The sequence below is a fragment of the Arvicanthis niloticus genome, chromosome 13, assembly GCF_011762505.2.
Source record: "Arvicanthis niloticus isolate mArvNil1 chromosome 13, mArvNil1.pat.X, whole genome shotgun sequence".
NCBI lineage: Eukaryota > Metazoa > Chordata > Mammalia > Rodentia > Muridae > Arvicanthis > Arvicanthis niloticus.
The window spans coordinates 37979287-37993435 of NC_047670.1; the positions used below are offsets into that span (position 1 = coordinate 37979287).

The window sequence follows — 14149 nt, forward strand, 5'->3', positions numbered from 1 at the left end:
GTAGCTTGCCACAAAGCCTGTCTGGAAGGCTTCATAACAGATGGAAGCAAGACTCATGACCTTGCTTCGACACTGCAGCTGACCAATTTTGTGACCTTGAGCTCTTCATTTCACCTTGCTGGCCTCTAAGTTCATCATTTCCAGGAGGGAATCAAACTAGATGATTTCTTACCTCCCCTTTGACCTCAAAAATCTTACTACTTCCCCTCTCCCACCCCCAAGCATTAATCCCAAATGCAAAAAAAAAAAAAAAAAAAAAAAAAAAAAAAAAAAGATTCTGTAGCTACTTTTGTTTTAAACAAGCAATCATTTGTAGGATTCTGCCAGGAAGCCAAATTTAAATGTAAATCCAAGGATTTGAAGAAGGAAAGAGATGGAAGAGGGTAAATACAGCATTATAAAAGTCTCTCTCTCTCTCTCTCTCTCTCTTTCTCTCTCTCTCTCTCTCAGCCATTTCCTTATCATTTGCCTTTGTTGACATAATGCCTTAAAATCCGAGATGACCACTGCCTCTCTAAATGACTGTGCTCATCCAAGTTGTGATGTCAGAGTGAGATGGAAGCTGCTGCTGCCTGGGGTTAAACAAGCTTCAGCCTCCTAGGCATGAAACCCCAATCCCAAGATAAGGCTGAGAACACTTAATCTTCCTCTGCCGTCAGCTTTGCATGAAGTGTTGTTATCGTGCAAAATGGAGCCCAGAACTATCTCCCAGATTTCTTATTTTAGGGCAAGCCTTGAAATAGTTTATGATGTAATTCTTTCCATTGCATTTATAATGAATCTTCTCTTACTTAAACCAAGTGGCCAGAGCAAGAAGTTTTCATCTTTTGAGAAAGGCCCAAACAAAAGAAGTCAGAAGGGAGGGAGAAAGAAAGGGTTTACATTTGCCAGATGCCAAGAAGTGTTCTGAGTTTGAACTCCAGTAGGTTTATAATTTCACCACAACCAGGCTTATACTCTTTCAGTATACTCAGTACCAAGACCTAGGGATATATTTATCAGAGAAAAAAAAAGGAGAGATCATAAAGACAATAAAATGTGTTTGGACAGCTAATTATAAATACTTTATGTATTTGTGAAGTGTCCTACCTAAGCAGCATTCCCCAAAGGATGTGATGTTTAGACTGTAGTAAACAGCTCTTGTGGGACATGTATGAAGTATTAACTGTCCATATCACTCACAAGTAAGGATCTCTAGTCACAGAATCTAATACAATGAAGGACTTCTATGAAGCTTGTCAGGGTAAATGTTTCCTCAACACCTCTCCTCTATAATCTGCCCACTTTCTGTGGATTGGCTTTATATAGTCTAATCTAAGGGGCATTGTCCATTCCCTAAGTCCTGTTCAATGTCCCCCACTCATCTTTGTTAAGCATTCCTTCCCTTAACTTATCCAACCTACCTTCATTTCCAAACCAGCTTTATGCTGCTTCAGTTCTTCTAACCCCAAAGCCCTGACCCTCATAAAACATCCATACATTGAGCATTTGATTAGTTCCCCAATCCCGTATCTCAGAAATGCTTCACCTGCCCTGCACATAGACACTTCTCTTCCATCTTTCACTGATAGTCTTCTCAGGTTGGAGCTCTTTTTTTCAGAGAGTCAGTCAGCTGCTTCGTTCTTATCGTTGTTCATTCTCCTGATTTCCAGCCTGTTTTGGATCCTCTACTCCGTAAAATTGGTCTCCAAGCTCAAGACACACTTCTGTCTGCTTCTTTTAAGTGAACATTACCACATAGCAGCTTTTCCATGATTCTTTCTATACATGTCCTTGTGTTTTTATTTTTTTTTTCTAGTAAGTAACTTTATTTCAGGAAAAAGAATGTGAGCTGAATTAAAGAAAATATATTTATGGGATATTAAACAACCACGCAAGTAATATGCCCACGTGGTCAAATTTTTGATTATTTAAATGAATGACAGCTTTACCAAGACTATTTAAGAATTGTAGACTTTTTTTTAACACATTTGTTTTTATAATATCCCATCATTTTAAAGACAATAGAAACAATTAACCCACTGCTCCAACAAGAAATAATGCCTCAGCAGCTGTGTGAACTATCTGGTATAACACAGAAAGTCTGGTAGATACAGTATTGAAGAAAGAGCAAACTGCCTCCAGCTACTGTGTTCTCTTCCAAATCATGACAATCTCCCATTTACACAATCTCTCATCCATCAGTATTCAATCAAGATTGTCCCAGAATCTTCTACAGATATCAAATTCCCTAGATGTTCAAGTCTATTATATAAAGTTGTATAATTTTCACATCTAATTTATGAATGTCTTCCTATATAATTTAAGTTATTTCAAGATTCATAATACCAAATGCCACACAAATGCTGTTTAAATAATTGGCATACTGTATAGTTTATGAATGATGACAAAGGAAAATTCATAACCTGTCTATTATGGGCATAACTTTTTTTTCTAATAACTTGTGTTTATAGATCATTCTGAAATTCTCCCAAATGTATGCCCCATAGTACTTAAATATAAATAATTCTTAAGATATAGCTCCAGATTGAGATCCCAGAAAGGATGCTTCCTAGAAGCAAAGAGACATTTAAGGAAAAAATGATTTTAGGTAATTTTAACATGTCTTAGATCAAGAATAATCTGTAGTCAAAGCAAAGACAGTGTATCAGTTAAGTGAACTAAGATCCTTTATAGACTGCCACAGAATAGAGAGCATGAATATTACTTATGGATCCCAATACAAATCTACATTTCCAAACATCAGATATTTGAAAAGAGAAGTTATCAAACCTGGACATTGTGTATTTGGACTGTCTTCAGTCTACCCAAGGTTCCCAGATACACAAGAAGACATCTACAGTGCCCCAGGAGAAGGTAGGATTGAGAACAGCCATATATCAACTACATAGAAGGACTGTCTAATGATACACTTAGACCTAGAGAAGGAGGATGACCTGAAAATGGAACATCAGTAAACTAAGCATAATATTGTACCTGACCTTCATGAAGAGTCATCAGAACATCATTGGGACATATACATTTGCTTGAGTAAGTAAGTAAATAAATAGGTATTTAAAGATCACTGTGACATATGGAGGGACTTAAGTCAAACTAGCCCAGAGTAATCTCTGACAGCTCATGTACCTGCTGTTTGAGAACAACAATATGTTTAACAAGCTTATGTCTTGATTCTTCACTTTTCAGAAATGGCATCAATAGCACCCAGCTCCTAAAGCTGTGGATATGGTTATGTGAGCTAACTCCTCTAGTAATATAATAAGAACATATCCAGTGAATTGTGGTACTTTGAGTGCTATATTTTTTATATTTTCATTCTGTTCCCTTAATCAAATAAATAAAATAAATATAAGAGAAAAAAAATCAAAGATATCAACTACAATTGCCAAAGGCACTCAAAGGGAATGGCATCACTGAGAAGCTGTCAATTAAATCCTTTTCAACAGGGAACAGAAGGATAGTAGTTTCCAACTGGGCAGACCAACACAGTCTTCAGGCAGACACTTCAGCCCCTAATGAAATGTCAAAATCTAGTTAATATAAAAAGGCATAGAAAGTCATGTAGCCTGATGGCAGCAGACACATTTTAAGGGCAGAAACGGAGCAGATTATTGAAGATACAAGTGAGAATAAGTCAGACCCACTGAATCATTGCCTAACAACTGTTCCTCTAACCTAGAAAAACACAAGACATTTATTATCTACAGAGCCTGCAAGGTACCAGGACACAGAAGATACAAGACCTGACTTGGATATGAGAAACTGAACTCCAAGTTCAAATGAGAACAGAAAGCAAACCTCTTCTGGAACAATAAGTTCTGAAGCTCACACAGCTGGGTCCTGAAAAGTTGACCTGAAGTAAAGAGATTAAGAAAGACAGACAAAAGTAAGTGGATGCTGGGAGCAGGTGGGATGTGCACTCGGATGGAGCCATGGCAGCTGCCAGGTCTAGTGGAGTAATTTATACATGAGGAAGTAGGCTGGCTAATCTCAGTAGACGGTTTCTGTAGGGGCACCTTCAGCAATGACAGCAGGAGATTCATGTCCTGATTACCTTAACCTCTATTTTCATTCTCTGCATTTCCTTCTTTTTATTTTGTTACTCAGTTGCTAGTTATGAATTCTTTCTTGCAAGCTAAAGATGTAAAAGTGAATGAGAACTTAACAGGAACATCCTGCTTCCTGTGCCCTTCTGGACACCCAAAGCTGTGGACCCCTAGAACAGTCTGCTGACCTCATAGCTGTCTGCTTCTCTTTATGTCTCATTGGTATGGACCTTATTTCTCAGCTGCCATCTACCAGCAAACCCCAACACAATCCTTATATCTTGACGTCAGTATCTCTGCTTCTGGAAAGCCATTTTGCATTTTACTTCTCCAACCCCAGTGGTGTTTTCCTGGACATGTCTTCCCACGGTTTTGCCTACACATCAGTACTTAAACATTTTTCTAAGGCCCTTCCATGAGCTGGTTCCCACTTGCTGTCAAACCCATTTCAGACCACTCCCCCTCTACCCAATTCACAGTGGCCTCCTTTCATTTCTTTAATGTACCCCACCCCCTTTCTGAGGCCTCAGATCACCTACTCATGTTCTTGTCTCTTCCCCCACACTTGTGTACTTTATGCTGAGTTACCTGTCTCTTTTCAGCTTAAATACCACTTCCTCAGAAACTGCTTCATTGAATCAAATGTGAAAGTATTTGGTTCTCCTGTTGCTTCCAAGATACTTTTGTATCCAAAGCACTTTACCACATTTTAATTCCCTATGAAGTTTTACTATTTCATTCCTCTTTTGTCCAACAAATTTTATTAAACACATAGTATATAACACAAACAATTCCAAAAATAGGTGTAATTATAACAAACAAATTAATCTGATCACTTTGAGCAAACACTGGTATGTATGTAATAATAGAAATGGAAAGAAAAAAAGGAAAGAGAATGATATTTTAACAGAGGAAAGCGCTAGCTGGGGAGACATAAAGAGAGCTATCCCAACCACAGAGCATCATGAGCAAAATGTTTAGAGACTGAGATGAGTTAGAATATTCAAAGAACAAAAGGAGGTTCAGTGTTTCTGAACCCAGGGGGTGGCAAAAATGATCAGGGAAAAAAGGAGAAAATGAGGCAGACAGGGTGATCGGTCTGAGGACAAGTCACACAGATCCTGACAGCAGTCCTTGGAGCAATGGGAGAACTACAGTGGACTATCTTGAACTTTCAGCTGCATAAACATGTCAGGAATGCCAGATATGAAGCTATTTCAAGAGCTCAGAAGAGGGAAGATGGTATCTAAGTATAATTGTAATGTAACAAGGAAGATTTTGTGATGATATTCTTTTTAGGCTTTTCTGTAGAGGAAGATGGTTAGGTTTATTGCGGACTCAATCTGAGAAATGAGAAATAAGAGATATTTGATCCAAGAGCTGAGTAGATTATGGTACTCTATTCAACTGGAGAAGCCTGTAGAAGGCAGTGTCCTTTGAGAGAATGGGGAGGATGAGAATATTGACATTATTTGTGCCATAAGACCAAATTACCCACTAGATTTCTAGGTGTATGTATCAGACCTCAGAGAATAAGTATGAACTGCATATACACATTAGAAAGTCACAAAAAAGCAGACATAGTATCTTAATTCATGAAATATTGGAGGTCCTGAAACAAAGAAAGGAATGGGAGAAGAAAAAAAAAAGCATAGGAGTTAAAATAGAATTCCAGGCTACGATGACTTGTTGGATATAAGGAAGGGCAATGAGCTGTGTCCAGTAAAATGCGAGAAAAAAAAATTATGAAGTTAGACAAATAGATCCACAACTAGAAGATAATTCTATTACGTAACAGAGTATATTAACACAGTCACACTGAATAATTCTAGGAGTATTTATTTGTAAAATGTTTGCATGTGAAGGTACTGGGATACCTGAAGGGTTGATACAGAAACCTGCTGCTCAGAAGGTAGAGTTTAATTAAGGAAGAACACAGATCCAATCTTCCCCTCTTCCACAAATCTCCTATAGTTGTTATTATTCACTAAATTTAAACAGAATTCGAGATGTTAGACTACATTGAAAGAGACCAAACATGGAGAAAGGTCAAGAATGAACGCAAGGAATCCTGCGAGATAATGGATGTTAACATAAGTTTGAATGCCAGTGAGATTTATTCCAGAGATGGAGACTGATGTTGGAGAAAAGAGAGGATAAATGTTAAGAATGGATTATTTTAAAGCATTGGAGGTAAAAGAGCCAAAATCAGAACAAATGGTTTGATTCAGACAGAAGAGAAGAAGGTCATCTAGCATTACAGAAAGAAAGGCAGGTGAAAAAGTAGGGTTGTGAGACCAATTAAAAGAAGTGGTTGAGATGCCTTATTTCACCTAATATTACAGTAAAGCATGAAACCAAAAGGTTAGTTAATAGAGGGGAGTTCCAGAGATGAAGGGAGACTAGGCATGGTCATCACAGATAAGAGGAAATTAAATTTACTGTAGATATGTAGAATACAAAATATTTGCATATTCACTTGAATTTAATGATCACACATTTAAGGAGAACACTAGAAATCAAGAGTCTGATTTGTTTTCAACTTCTCAGAAGCAAGGTACATGATTTAATGATAATGACTTCACTTAGTATTTTTCTCAGCAGGAATGGGAAGAAAAGAGACAAGATGGAGGAAGACAAGATGCCTTTCAAAGCCAATTATTCAAATCATGGAGCATAAAATGAAAGCTAGATGCTGAGAGAAACAATGAAGACAGAAGGATGTAGACAGAAGCAAGCTTGCAGAAGAGAAAATGACCTTCAGGTTAAATGACATCATTCTTTGGAATTCAGAGGATAGAGCCAATAAGTAGCAATTGAAGACATAAGGAGGCAGTGGGATGTGTGAAATCATGATTTTAGACATACAGTAACTGCTGGAGAGAGCAAAGTGTACAGAATCATCAACAAGTAGGTGGCTGAGAAAGAAATTTTCAGAGCTAAAGAGGCCAACAGGCTAAAGGGTCAGTGTTATGAAGGTCCTGTCTTCACAGATGCTGAACTAGCCAAACATGACATCAGAGAGTAGGCTAAGGTGAGGAAAACCAGATGCTCAAGTTACAAACAATTAATTACTATTAAAAATAATAACCAGCATGCATATAGCACTTACAGTACTTCATGTGGTACTTTATTTCATCTTCACATCTACCCTATCTTTAGCATAAAGATAAAGGGTGAGTCTCAAAGACATTAATTAATATTTTCTACTCTCACACTAGTAAATGATGGAGTCTGAATCCAACGCAAGCAAACTGAATTCAGTCTACATCCCTAAACATCCGATTCCCTGACTTCTCTACAAAACAAGAATAATGATACATAATTAAAGCCAACACTTTGGAAGCATTTCTTCTCCACCAAGTCTTCTGAGTAATAAAGTCTAATGATGTGCTTTAAAGCGTCTGGGCCTTTTGAAGTAGAAACAGGAAAGGGAATAACCCTTTGACCCTCAGGTCCTAAGTTATCAGAGATGTTGGAGATGAAAGAACCACTGAGGAGGGGAAGATCTACAGGAGGGGACTGAAAGTCCCCATTTAGATCAAGAAGATGACAGGCCCATTCTGAGAAAGTCTGAAACAGTGAAGGCTATTCCTGGGTCACCATGAACTCCAAAGAGGAGCAGGCTTTCCTAGGCTAAGCAAAGGAGAAGTTTTGGAAAACTTGGTAAAAGAGTTCTTGACAACCTTGGCACCTGTTGCTGACCAATGGGGAAATAATGAGAGTCATCACTGTGAATGGAGAAGATCTCGAAGTCAGGGGTCATTGATAATCAAAGTATTGTAAACAGAGAACTTCCTCGGAAATAGTGAGCACTGGGGATCTTGGTACCGATGAGATATAGTCACAGTTTGGAGATAAACTATGAGTCTGGCCCATCATACAACTGATCTGGTTCATTAAAAAAGAAGTTTTATGAATTGTTATAACCCAGTGCTCAGCAAAGTTCCCAGCACACAGGTGGTACCTATATGCTTTACAAAGGAAGCAAGGTCTAGTATTCTCAGTATGAATAAACAGTCGCATTTCATTTTAAACTATTATTGAACAGTCACACCTACCCACTAGGTTTGATTGGATTACCTAAATCCATAAGCCCCTTGACACATTCAAGTCAATGCACCTACTTTCTATTTCTTAGATATTCCTACTCTGACCTCAGCCTATGCTTCTTGTTTTTGACACTTTCTCGTCACTCAAAGATCTACTCAAAAATAAACTTTCAGATGCATCCTGTTTGATCTGTATTCTTGGCCAAGACATTCCAGCCTCTGTCTTCCTGTCCTATTTTATTTCCTTTGTTGAAATCTACAGCAATCACTTCTTCATGTGTGTAGTCTATGTTTCTTGTGTGTTTTCTGCCCATGTGCCCTAAAAATATTTGTGGTGACAAAAATCCAATATGTGCCTTATCTTCATGTCCAGGTATTTAAGTTAGAGAATGAAAGAAATATAATAAAAGGAATTAGAAAAAAAAAAAAGCTAAAATTATCAAGCATGAAGACCATATCAGACAAGACTCCGTATTTCATGAAGAACCCTCTACAGACTCACACGATTACAGCCTGCCTCATGTCCCCAAGCTAGCTCATTGCTGCACATCTGCAGCTAACTGTGTGCTTTCAGTGGCTGGCTAAAACTTAACATCTCACAAGGGGAGGAAGCAAATATTTGGCAGGCTCATTTGCCAAAAGAGTCATTGCTCCTAATTAAAAAGCAATTAATTATGGGAATCCAGAACTGAAAATGGCTTTCTTGTCCCTGGGCCACCCTTCTCTGAAAGACTTGGACCGCTCAGGGCAAGTCAGGACATAAAAGTAAAATCAAGCCATGTGCACTGAAGCCACACTGAAGGTTTGACAATAAAAGCTGATGAGAAGGAAGGGCCACAGATAAGGTGACCTGAGTGCAGAAGACTCTAAAGAACATGCCTTTGAACTTGTAATGGAGTGAAGGAAGAAAAGACTCTTATAATTAAAAGAACTCATACTAATTAAAACAAAACTGAGCCTGCATTAAAGAAAGATAAGATTTACTGCACTGGGAATACCAAAGGAACCCAGGCAGAGTGCTGTCAAAGAATGAAGCAACCGAGATAAGCCTCTTCCAGCTCCGAGTAGAGGGTATGAGTTTGAAAACAAAGTGGGTTTTGCCTCTGCCCACCCTGTCAGTTTGAACTTTATTTGCTTGTCAATGTGAACTTTGGGTCTTACTCCAATGATTTTTGACCTAGTTGGGGCACAAAGCTTCAAAGCTCTATGAAACAACTTGTTTGATAATGTTGTTCAGCCACTGGAAGATTCCTTTGCTTTCCCCCATTTAAAAAAACAAAACAAAACAAAACAAAACAAAACAAAACAAAAAAACCAAACCATGTATTTCCATCTCATTTAAACCAAACTAAGTTAGCAAGTTAACAGCTGCAAATTAGGTATGTTTTAATAACTTTCAAAATGCAGGGGTGTGTTCAACAGATATTCGGTTAGTTCCCAACCTCCTGTACATTTCCCGAGTGAGGACTGTTAAGCTCTAGAATGCTAAATGATCTTGTGAGGGTGGGAGCAGAGGATAGCCAATGTCAGGACAAATGGCAGAAAATGCAGGTATGGAGTCAGTATACCTTGTTTAAATTCCCTTTTCTATTTACTCACTAGCCATGTGTTAAGGTTTGACTGTGAAATTTCCACCACCAGCTCATTTGTTTGAATGTTTGGTCCCCAGCAGGTAACTCTCCTTTTAGAGGTTTGTGAACCTTTAGGAGATGGTCTTAGATGAAAGATGTGGGTCACTATAGGGAGAAGCTTTAAAATATAGTCCCGGCTTGCTCTGGCTCTCCTTCTATATCCAGATCATCTCAGATGTGAGCAAGCAGTTTCAAGCCGCTGCCACCCCAGCTATGAGTCATTCCTATGACCATACTTTCCCAGCTATGATGGACTTCATTCCTTCAAACCCAATAGATTCTTTCTCCTTCATGTTGTGTGTTGTTATGTCACAGCAATGAAAGACTAGCATACACTATGACAGCAACCCTAACTGCACTGATATCCTGTTCATGAAAGCTAACATTCTTGTCTGTAACATAGTGCAAATTTTCTAAGGGCCATGGACTTGATCACACACAGACACTGAACAAACTCAATAAGAGTAGGACAAAACACAACTCACTGATGCCAGTTAGTAATTTGGTAACTATCATTATCTTAGTAAAAGTAATGAGAGTCTGAATAAAAGGTATGAGGTAGAAATAGAGAGGAATCTCTCCCTAACCTCCTAGGGCCATGAAAACACAACACCAAGGAAGAATAAGAAGCTTAGTAATAGTATATCCCCTACTCCAACAGGTCTTGGCTTTGTTTCCTCTGTCCCTTCCAATGCTGTATGCAAATGATCCTCCATGCTTTGGTATATGGTATTCCAAAACAATGACTTCTCCAATATGGAGAATTGACAGAAATATTGTAACACATTGCATGCCATGGTACACACAGAAAATTTGGGACACACCAGAGCATGTTGTGGTCCAGCACAGGAACTTGTGTTTTGTAAATGAAGACAGATACTTGGGTTTTTATGCCTTGTTCCCACATAGAGTTTGTCATAACCAGTGAGCTCTGACACTGTAGCCAAGTACATCCATGAATAGTGTGGCACACAAGTAAGAGTATGTCTCTGTCACCTACTAAAACTGGTTATGAGCTAGATTGGCTCACCGCCTATTTACTAATTGCAATCCTAATATAAGTAAAAATTCAATAAATATTATTATTAGCCATGCATTAAATCAGCAAATATTTGCCAACTACCTTCTACATACTGGGTCCCATCCTGGGTTTGCAGTTATCTGTTGATGAAAAGGACTTAGTCCCTATACTCAGTAAGCTTAGCTGCTTTCTAAAAGTGTAGATGTAAAACATGAAGGAAATAAATATCGTTTTGACAATCAGAAACTTGCTTTTTGTAACATGAAGCTTCATATTTCTAAGATTGCTGATAAACTCTAAGAAATGAGAAATAAACCTGAGGAATGGGAAATAAATTTTTTCTTATTAGATCCTATAGCTGTGCACACTTCTGTACACATATTAATCACTTTACTGAGAACACACTGACTTTCATATCACAGTAAGGATGTTGCGTTGTCATGGAGACTGTTAAATATCATTGTCTTTCACCCACTCTACAACCACCCTTCAAGTTGTAGATATAATGATAATTGGCAGGATAATTGGCACGAGTAATTTTTCTTTGGCAATATTAAATCAATGTGTTCAAACTCCAAATCACAAATGGAACAACATATATTGGAAAATAGGAAAATTTCCCAGTACTGTGTCTTAACCTAGATTCCCCTCTGCCCAAATGCAGTCTGGGACAAAGACTTGCAGGAAGATTATGTTGGGTAAATGACTCTAATGAATAAAACTTATGAGGGTAAAATAGAATAGAGTGATACACTATCAGACTAAAGCTCCTCTGTACAACTGGGACTTAGGGATCTTCTAACAAGCCTTGCAAAATGCATGATAGGATGTCTACCTAAAGAATCAATGATGAAGAGAAATAGTTATCCACAACCTCCCTTTCTCTATTAGTCAAGGATCATTCCAGGAAATTCTGCCCCATTTGTATTTCTATATATATTAGGATAGTTGAGAAAGCTATCACCAGCAGCAAACCAAGCCCAACACCAAAAAGCAAGTATTTTCATAGAGAGTGCCCAAGGGTGGATGCTCTTGATTTTCTTTTCATGATAACTATTTATTGAAGCAAAGGCTAGGATAGAAGTAAGGATTCAGAAATTATAATGTGGTACAGTAGTGATGTGCAACCTATCTAGAGATAATGTCTATTTAGGCATTGCAGCCCACAGGTGTACCAAAGAGAGTTCTGTGCTGCTATGAGGCAAATATCCAGCCATCAGCCAACCAGTAAATCTTACCTCCATGCCTCCTTCTGTAAATAGAGTGAGGAACATAGTTCCATTTTATGTGCACTTGATAACACCTGGGAAGACTTATTTTTCATAGAAATCTTAGGTTAGAATTAAGAAATGAATTACCATTCCATTTTTTCTACCGAAAGAGAAATTGGCCTTAGATAAGGAAAGAGGAATTGGCTTAGCAATCCTGGCCCAGCAGAATCAGCTACCGTGATAAAAATGTGTACTCATTTTCCAGCCATGGAGCACAGTACTCCGAAACTGTAGTCTTTGTTTTATTTTCTTTAAACACTGAATTGTAAAGGACAAGTCAGCTGTAGTTGCTTTAACGTGAATTTTGTAATTGTACTCCAAATATTTTTCATTGTTGCAAGTGCTGTGAAAGAAATGTGTTGACAGGGCATTCTTCTCTCCATACTTAGTTCTAAATTAAACACTTCTCCTGCATTCTTGTTCTCACCCATTGCTTTCCAGTCTTAACTGTAAGAACTTATCCAGAAATAGCACAGAATAACTAATGCAGGCTGAACTAACAACCATCTTCATAAAAATGAGGCGGGTACAAAGGATGGCTTCTCTTACCCCAACTCCCTCACTCTCTTGCTTTCAGTCTGCACCTGGTCACGTGACTATTATGTGCTTCCATGCTTGAAACAAAAATTTCCTAAACATTATAGCAGGCGTCCTGTGAAACGGTGTCTAAGCTGTGATTTGTGTAAGGGGAGAGGGAGAATAGTGAGAATTAGTGGGCGATCTGAGGGACTCAGAATCTTCTGAGCCTGGAGTCCAGGACTTTTTGTTTCCTCTCTTTCCACTTCCTGTTTCAACTGCAGTAAGCATGTCAAGTCCAAGTACATTCAATAAATGATTCACGAGTTACGAACCTAGAGTACAATTGTTATTTAAATATTTATGTGTTGTTTGGCAGGAAAGAGGCATTTTAAATATAAAGACAGTAGTAGATCATCTCTCCTGAATTGTTAGAGGATGGGGCGTCGCATGTTCATGTATTTTTCAGAAAACTGGAGCTTAGTGTAAGCTTGAAAGCCTGAGATTTCGAAAACCCTGCCCACTATTACTTGGGAAATGCCTGAAAGAATTCTCCCCCTTTTCAAACAGAATACTTCAAATCTGTTTACTCTTTCATCCATCTTTTTACTCGTTCAGTCATTCATTCTTGCAACAAATGCAAAATGAACACTTCCCTCAGGTCAGTCTCTGAAAATTCTAAAATGCAAGGTCACTTCCAGGGCAGGGAATATCCACAGAATTCTAATGTGGGCCATTTATATCATTTTTAGATTGGCCAGTACTTAGCTTTATACACAAAGAAACCGGTGTGGGTCATTTTAGTGATATATTTAAACTCAAGCTATCCTGGATTTCATCACTGCAACATGCCTTCAATTTTTAAAAATTGGTAATGAGACATTTTGGACTTTCTTTACTTAATCCTTGAAGTTCCCTCTATATTTCAGATCTTCAGATTACCTCAACTCAGATCAACAATATCTTAAGGTCTCACTAGCCAAATATGGCTCCTGACTTTTGTGTTGCACATCACAGTTCCACTGCAAAATAATATTAATGATTAATTTCCTCTTCCCTCGATAGGAACAAACACTTAAATATTTTATTTTCATGTGTCTGCTCATTATGCATTTCCATTTGCCTTTTACTCTCAGGCAGCACAGATTCCTGCATTACTCTTACAAACCTTCTCATTCTGAGCATATGTCGATGCAGCCAATCAAAATGACAAAACTGATTTAATATGGTTAAAAAAAAAACACTGTAAATAAATCCTAAAGTTGAAGCTGGTAGTTTGTGAATAAAGCACACAAGGATTAGTGCAAAAATTCCTACTGGGGAGTTGACTTCCCAACGCCTGTCACTCTAGTTATTACTCCTTGATATGGCAGTTCTCTGTGCTGATGGGTATCCAGTAGCCACAGCTGGGTGGGAAAGGTAGCAAAGTATGTCTCTTTCTGTGGCTGAAGTACACCTGCCTTACTGAGCTGTGTGAATGATGCTTACACCCGTGCAAGTTTGAGAGTCATGGTCACATTTCCAACTGCTATATACATGAATTTGAGAAGAGTTAAGTGGTAGTATAGCCATTGATATAAATAATTTTGTAGTTAATGGGTTTTATTATAAA

At 38.1% G+C, this 14149-nt stretch overlaps 1 long non-coding RNA gene across 1 annotated transcript in view; it reads left to right on the forward strand.

Moving 5' to 3' along the window:
• LOC143434092 (uncharacterized) overlaps positions 1 to 13589 on the forward strand; it is a 92366-nt gene extending 78777 nt beyond the window's left edge. The window contains exons 2-3 of the long non-coding RNA XR_013103302.1: positions 3708 to 3886; positions 6651 to 13589. This is a non-coding gene — a long non-coding RNA (uncharacterized LOC143434092). The remainder of the gene's footprint in view (positions 1 to 3707; positions 3887 to 6650) is intronic.
• The last annotated feature ends 560 nt before the right edge of the window (positions 13590 to 14149 follow it).